The sequence below is a fragment of the Tenrec ecaudatus genome, chromosome 8 (genome assembly GCF_050624435.1).
Source record: "Tenrec ecaudatus isolate mTenEca1 chromosome 8, mTenEca1.hap1, whole genome shotgun sequence".
Classification (NCBI taxonomy): Eukaryota; Metazoa; Chordata; class Mammalia; order Afrosoricida; family Tenrecidae; genus Tenrec; species Tenrec ecaudatus.
In genome coordinates, this window is record NC_134537.1 from 131,174,658 (window position 1) to 131,182,570 (window position 7,913).

Here is a 7,913-nt window from a genome sequence, read left to right on the forward strand (position 1 = left end):
TACTATTGATGGAAAGATGAAATTAGAATAAATCTTTTTCCATGTCTGAACATTTCTCTATTTACACTGAAAATGCAAAATTATTACAAATCTTACATTTGTCTCTGAAAGTTAAATCGATATTGCATATAAGGCCACTAATCATTTTCTTTACATTACAAATATAATGTTCTTGTCACTAAGTATACAAATAGTGAAAAATTAACGCAAATTATAACGCAATGGTTCAAGTATCACTGGTGACATTGTGGGATTCATGTTGAGCTGCTAAGCCCAAAATAAGCAGTTCAAACCCCTCAGTCACTCCTCAGGATGAAGATGAGTTTTTCTGCTCTGAGAGACTTACAGAAACCCAAAGACATGGTTTTACTCTGGCCTACATGGTTGCAATGGGTGAGAATCGACTTGATGACAGGGTGGGTTTGTTGTTGTTGTTATTCTTGTTAGTTAGTTTGATTAAAATCAATGGGAAACTTGTCTAGTATATATAGTTAACTTTACAGCAAACAATTAGAAGTGTGATTAACATTTCAAATATAAATGGAAAGGACGTTTTGTAGAAAACCTTGAGCAAAAGAAGGGCATGCAACAACTTGTTCACGTTGAATTTCTATAGCGGAACCACATAACAGACAGGCTATTAGAACTTTATTGTTTCAGGACATAAGCCTATTATATGCTCCAAATGAAGACACTGACATTTTGCTGTATTGGTTGAAAGAGATGAACAGTTCAGAAGCACAGTGCCAACTATGCCAAAATAAATATATTAAAATTTGAAAGCTTTTCTATATGTCCTCCAGTGTAAATGCCCATAGAGTAGAGTTTAAATGGCCTCGTTGGCACTGTTATTAATGCAATGGCATGTCAATTTTGTAGCCACAGTCTAAGTCATTGCCACTTACTAATAAAACTATGGCAGAGTGTGTTTATTCTAAACCATTAATAAGTATGTCTGGTGAAATGGTGAAGGAGACTATGTTAAGAATTCAATTTTTTAAAAAGTGTCTCATGCCTTGGTATACTTAAATTAGGATACAATGTAAAAATGTTTAAATAAGAAGCATGCTATTAAAATGTTATTAATAGTGTTAATTATGTCATTAATCCTGAATATTGAACACTTGCTCTCCCAACCATTTTAATTTTAACACTCCCCTGCATCTAGCTGTGCATTCTCCTTTATTCCAAAGCACTGTATGATTTTATAGTCCTAAAATTATGTGTTTTTATTCGTTTCAACTCCATCCACATGTGATCTATTGATATTACCATTAAACGCAGAACAAACAAAGAAAGCGCGCTGCCACTTAGTCCATTTCAATTTATCCTGATTCAATAGAACAGAGTAGAACTGATCCGTAGGACTCCTGAAAGCAAATCTTTAAGAGAGCAGACCGCTTCACTTTTATTCTACAGAGGGCTAACTGGATTCAACCTGCTCCAAGTCTAATGAATAAATAACCACTCCCTAGAACACTTCATCAATCCTATAGGTAGAGATTAAATCGGTATAATATTGCAAAGTGGGTATCCTAATTGCTTCCTTATTCAATGTCCAAGTTTCACATGCATGTGAGGCAATTGAAGATGCCATGGGTTTCAATGCCAGGCCACCTTATTCCTCAAAATAGCATCCTTGACTTTTAACACATTGAAGAAATATTGTGAAGCAAGCATCTTTTGATCTGTTGACTGCTGTTTCCATTAACATCGCTTGTGGATCCAAGAAAGACAAAATAAGAACGTCTCAAGGATCATCGAAGCATTTGAATTATGCTGCTGGTGAAGGGAACTGGAAGTACCACGGACTGCCAAAACACCAACCGATTTGTCTTGGAAAAAGTACAACCGGAGTGCTCATTAGAGTCAAGGATGGATCTGTGAGGTTCAGATGATTTTACTATTATCAGTGTAGTTATGAATATTTAACATATTTTGCACCCATAGGTGATAGCTGTTGTTAGTGCTGCCCTGCCAGTTCTGAGTAAGTCGCTGTCCAGTCGTATGTCATCACAATCGTTGTCTGGCTGAGCCCATTACTGCCGACAGACACTGTGTTAATCCAGCTTGTCTAGGACCTCCCTCTTTTTATGCTGCCTGTCTACCTTATCAAGGATGTTGTTCTTCTCCAAGGACTGGTTTCTCCTTACAACATGCCCAAAGATGTGAGATGATGTCTCACTATCCTTGTCTGTTGAATTTTAATCACTGAACTTGCAGTTGGCAGTTCAACGCTTACCCCAGACCATATATTGTCAAGGCTTACAAAGAGCAGCACCCAAATTCTTGTTTCAGGATGGAGACATCAACTCAGAGAAGTGTTCTGCACTTCCTCAGAACAGCCTTGCAGGGGGAATAACAGAAAATCTGAATATGATTGAATACTGACCCAAATAAAAGGGCAGCTGAGGCCTAGATGCTAGAAGGCACCAGTATCCACTGAAAAGGTAGCAGATGTGGTGAGAAGTGAGGACTGCATACAGTAATACACTGAAGGATAGAGAGCATCTAAAGCAACAGAGACCACGAGCATCCCCACAGCTGAGAGCAAGCCCACATAGAGGCAGAAACAGCACCTGAAACATAGGGAGGCATGTCCAGAGAACAGAAGGAATCTGCCCACAGAAACATGGGGGTGGAGTATCTATTCAGGGTTTTGCCCACATAAAAGAGACCAGATACAAGCAGGTCACATCTGAACTGAGATGACAAGAACTGAGATTACAAGAACCCTATATATAACGCTTCACATAATTGGCTTTCTGTGAACCTAAGACACATGCTTTCAGTAATGTATGAGTAAACATAGACTCTTCTGTTGTTAGATGACTTCATATCAGCTTCAACCCGTAGCAACCCTATTCACAACTGAATGAGACACTGTGTGGTCCTCTGCCATTCTCATCATTGAAATGCATTCATTCTTCTATGGCTTTCCTTATTCAAGGTCCAACTTTCATATGCAGATGATGCAAAGAGAACGCCATGGCTTGGGTTATGTGCACCTTAATCCTCAAAGAAGCATCCTTTCTCTTCCATGTTCTAAAGAGACCTACTGCAGCTGATTAAGCCAATGCAATGTCTTTTGATCTCTTGAGTGCTGCTTCCATGAGCATCAATTGTGGATCCAAGAAAGACAAAAATCCTTGACTACTTCAAACTTTTCTCCACTTATCATGGTCCAGTGGTGAGCATTTTCCTTATCTTGAGTTGTAATCCACACTGAAGGTTACAAACTTCGATCTTCATCAGCAACTTCTTCAATTCCTCCTCAATTTTTGCGTGCATGATTATATTATATTACCGTAGGTTGTTAAAATATCTTTGTCTAATCCTTACTGTATTAAATATTTTAAATATATATTTCTATATAGTGCTTGCTATCTACATTTTATGCACTGATACTCAGGGAGAGTTTGTGTGTTCTGATTCCAATCACCAGCACGTGATATCTATGGGAAGATCACTATTTGTGAATACCCTATGTGTGCTGCATGATAATAATTTTGCATGTTCAAATAACCCGTGATTGTACTATATGAGCTATGCTAACTAGCAAGGGACAATTTTTAGATTATGGCATTAAAATCACTAATTATATTGATTAATAATTATAGAATGATTAATACCAATGCTAAAGTAAAAGAGGAAGAAGAAGGTTATGAATATTATTTAGCAGAAACATAGCAAGGATAAAGAAGTTCCTACTGCAAAGGCCATGCAGAGACTGGTGGGATCCCTGAGGTTACCGCATGTAGTTTCCTTCTCCGTCTGGAAATGACCCGGTCCCATGACCCAAATTTCCACCAAGCAATAGACTGATCTATAAAGAAAAGAATAACATACTGAGTTATAAGCTCCTTAGAATAATCAACCACTGTAAATTAAAAGGGAATTATTTACCCAAAAGTTAACAATGAAGATGAATGGAAATGGAAACATAGGATGTAGGATCAGTGATGCTTCAATGTAAGAATTGCAATCATGAGATGAAAAGTTGAGTGTGGGTTTTTGAATGAACAACTGATCTTCTGTATAAACCTTCATCTAGATCACAATGAAAGGCTTTAAAATAGAAGACAAACTGACAATTACATGATGGATTAAGCATGCCTGCTTGGTAACTGTTACATTTGTAATGAAGAAAAGAGTGCATTGCCAAACATGAATTTTTTTTTCTTTTAGGAGAAGAATACATTTAGATATTATAAAAATAATAAGAAAATTCCTGGGCTAATAAGATAGATTTTAGAGTCCTTTCATTTGGTGCCTTAAAAAAACCTGCCTTTAGAGTGTGAACATATTCAAATACAAATTTTAAAGTATTATGTATTTAGGAGCTTTGAGTGACATTTTAAAAGATGACTTGCCTTTTTAATATAAAACAACTCAACCAAATATATTTAAGATGTTAGTAAAGATATATGAAAGTTAGTTATTAGGCAGCGCTAGGTAGGAGAGGAGATAAAATGAGAAAAACAAGACTGTCATGATTTTGAGCTGACAAATGAGAATGCCCAGATTCAGTATTGTTTTATTCATTTAACTATGTACTCATGCAGTTAACAATGCTAAGTGCCAACATATGTTAGTTACTTTCATCACTGCTATGGATTGAGCACAGCAGAGTCCATGAAATCACGAAATTTAGTCTGGTGTGATATATAACCCACTGCCACGAATCAATCAAAATACTGACTCCATAGAGTATTCTGAAGACTACATCTGTATGACAGCAGAACGCTTCTGCTTTCTGGCAAGGAACAGCTGGTGAGTTCTCACAAAGAGCACCTGGTGAGTGGAACTGCCAACTTGGCACTTAGTATCCCAGTGCCTAACCCTTTATGCTCCCAGGGCTAATTAGTTGTTATATAGAATAAGTAGACTAAAACAAGTACTCATTTTCTACCTAAATCATGTCATTTTAACTCCATGTTAAATTATCATGAATTATTTTCAGTTTCAGAGAGGCTCATTAGGTATTTGATGAAGTTCAAAGACTAGATTTAAAAGTAAGAAAATTACTTTAGGGAGCTGTAAAATTGGTTACAAACACTTCTTCAATAGACTTTTAAATGTATTTTACCTAATATATGTACTTATTATGAAACACAATACCTGTCTCTCAGTTATTACTGTGATGGCTTACATATTGCTATATTGATGGAAGCAATACCACTAGTATTTGAATATCAAGAGGGTTTCCATGGTGACAGACAGGGTTTCAGCAGAGATTCCTGATTAAGATTAGGAAGAAAAACCTGGCAATCTACCTACAAAAATTTGACAATCAAAACACTGTGGATCACCTTAAGGTATTTTCCAATATAGTACAAAAAAAGTTGAGCCACATAGATTTGAAGTCTATACACAGTAAACATAGTAAGGGAAATAATAAAGAAACATAATAAAGTACAGCAAGGATCATGATGGGGCCACAGGACTGGGAAATGTTTCATTCTATATACAATGTTTATCAAACAACATTCATGAAGTACTCCATATCAAATTTCTCTGATACAATATTGAAAATGGAAAAGATTTTCCATGTTTGTGAACTTGGCCATATATTACTCTGAGAGCAATATCTACATATATGTATATATAGATATATCTGGTCATTTTTAACATTTAAAATTGAACTTAATATTTACTTCTTTTTATGAAAAATCACAAATATTTGATCAGTTTTAAAGGGAATGAGTTATTCTATTTGAAATTTTCATGTGTATTTTGATACTATTTTTGAAAATCACATTAGGAATGCATTTTTATAGGTTTCACTTAAAGGATGTAATATAGTGAACACTTTTCATCACTTAAATATCTTTACAATTCAGGCACCATATAGAAAACACATACATATGCAGAGCATTGTATAATAATTGATATTATGTATAGTATTTTAACATTTTCTTTCTGACATTTGATTTTGTAATTAAGTATCAACACTAAACTTATTCCCATGTAGCAAGTTACATATTAGTAGTCTTTAAAAAATAAGGTATTTGCAGACAAATGCATATTTCTTTTTTTTTCCCTAGGGGTCACTGATGTTTATTTTGCAAACAAAACCACTGGGGATGTTGCCTGTTGACACCTCGGGATGACACTGGGACACTTGGTGGGAAGCTCTCAAGAAGGGCAAGGAATTGAGTCACAGGGCCACAAAGCTGGGGTTCCAACAGGTGTCAGCTGCTCTGGCTTGGCTGCAGGGCAGCTCTAGTGAAGCGGAGAGAATGCCCACAAGCTCAGGGAGGGGCTACCAGAGGTCTGCCTGCCCAGCTTATTTGGCGAGGGGATTTCTGAACTTCTGGCCAGCAAACTTGGCCTTGCTGCCCAGCTCCTCTTCAATTCTGAGGATCTGGTTGTACTTGGTCAGGCGCTCAGATCGGCACGGCGCACCAGTCTTGATCTGTCCAGTGCAGAGTCCCACCACCAGGTCAGCAATGAAAGTATCCTCGGTCTCTCCAGAACGATGAAACACCATGATGCCCCACCCATTGGACTGGGCCAGCTTGCACGCCTGCAGAGACTCGGTCACGGAGCCGATCTGGTTCACTTTGAGCAGGAGGCAGTTGCACGACTCCTCGTCCACGGCCTTGGCGATTCGCTTCGGGTTGGTCACTGTGAGATCGTCCCCTACCACCTGGATCCCTGAACTGGCAGTGAACTTTGGCCAAGCGTCCCAGTCATCCTGGTCGAAGGGGTCTTCGATAGACACCACTGGGTAGTTCGTGATGAAGGACTTGTACAGGTCTGCCAGTTGGTCAGGTGAGATGTACCTGCTGGGGTCATCAGGAGACTTAAAATCTAGGTCGTATTTCCCAGACCTGAAGAACTCGGAGGCAGCAACATCCATGCCGATCACCACCTTGTCGGTGTAACCAGCTTTCCCAATAGCGTTGTGGTACACCTCAGCCCGGATGCGCATGGCCTCCTTGAAGTTGGCTGCTCCGAAGGGGAGGATCATGAACTCCTGCATGGCCAGCTTGTTGCCGGCGTAGGAGCCGCAGTTGTTCACATTGAAAGCAGGAACGGGCAGGATAACTTCGGAATTGCCAGCCAAGTCAGCAATGTGACGGTATAGGGGGACTCTCTTCTCAACAGCTCCGGCCTTGCACACAGCGAGGGACACTCCCAGAATGGCATTTGCACCAAATTTTGATTTATTCTCAGTTCCATCCATCTCAATCATCAGCTTGTCGATCTTTTCCTGTTCCGTAACATTCAGCTTCTTGCTAACCAGGGCAGGCGCAATTGTTTTATTGATGTGCTCAACAGCCTTTGAGACACCTTTGCCCAGATACCGGGTCTTATCATTGTCCCGGAACTCCAGGGCCTCATAGATCCCAGTTGAGGCCCCACTGGGCACGGCCGCTCTGAAGAGCCCGTTGGCGGTAAAGATCGACCTCAACGGTGGGATTTCCACGGGAGTCAAAGATCTCTCTGGCGTGAACCTTGAGGATAGACATGATGGATTTCTGGCCGCTGGTTCTCGTCGCTCAGGAAGGAAGTGGAGGAGGCTGTAGACACCTAGACGGGTGTTGGGTCAGCAGAGGGCGGATGCTGCCCAAATGCATATTTCTCATTACAAAAAATACTAAGAATTCTTGCCTTTATTTATCACTTCACAGATTATAAATTTCATGTAATCTGAAAAGAACATTTTCTGGCGTTGAGATTGCACAGTGTTCTTTCTGGAAAGGCCCTCAGCCATAGTGGCATTATTGTCATGAGATGCAATTGACTGGGTTCCAACTCATAGCTGCCCTATGAGCAACAGAATAAAACCCTGCTTGATTGTGCATCGTCCTCAAAATTGTCCTTACATTGGAGTCCATTATTGTAGCCGCTGTGTCGATCCATCCACTTTTTCATTGCCCCTCCACTTTACCACGCGTGATGTC

The 7,913-nt window shown here is 39.4% G+C and overlaps 1 pseudogene; it reads right to left on the bottom strand.

The window, feature by feature from the left end:
* Positions 1 to 6,255: 6,255 nt before the first annotated feature.
* LOC142454483 (alpha-enolase pseudogene) lies at positions 6,256 to 7,489 on the bottom strand (annotated as a pseudogene).
* Between the last annotated feature and the right edge of the window lie 424 nt (positions 7,490 to 7,913).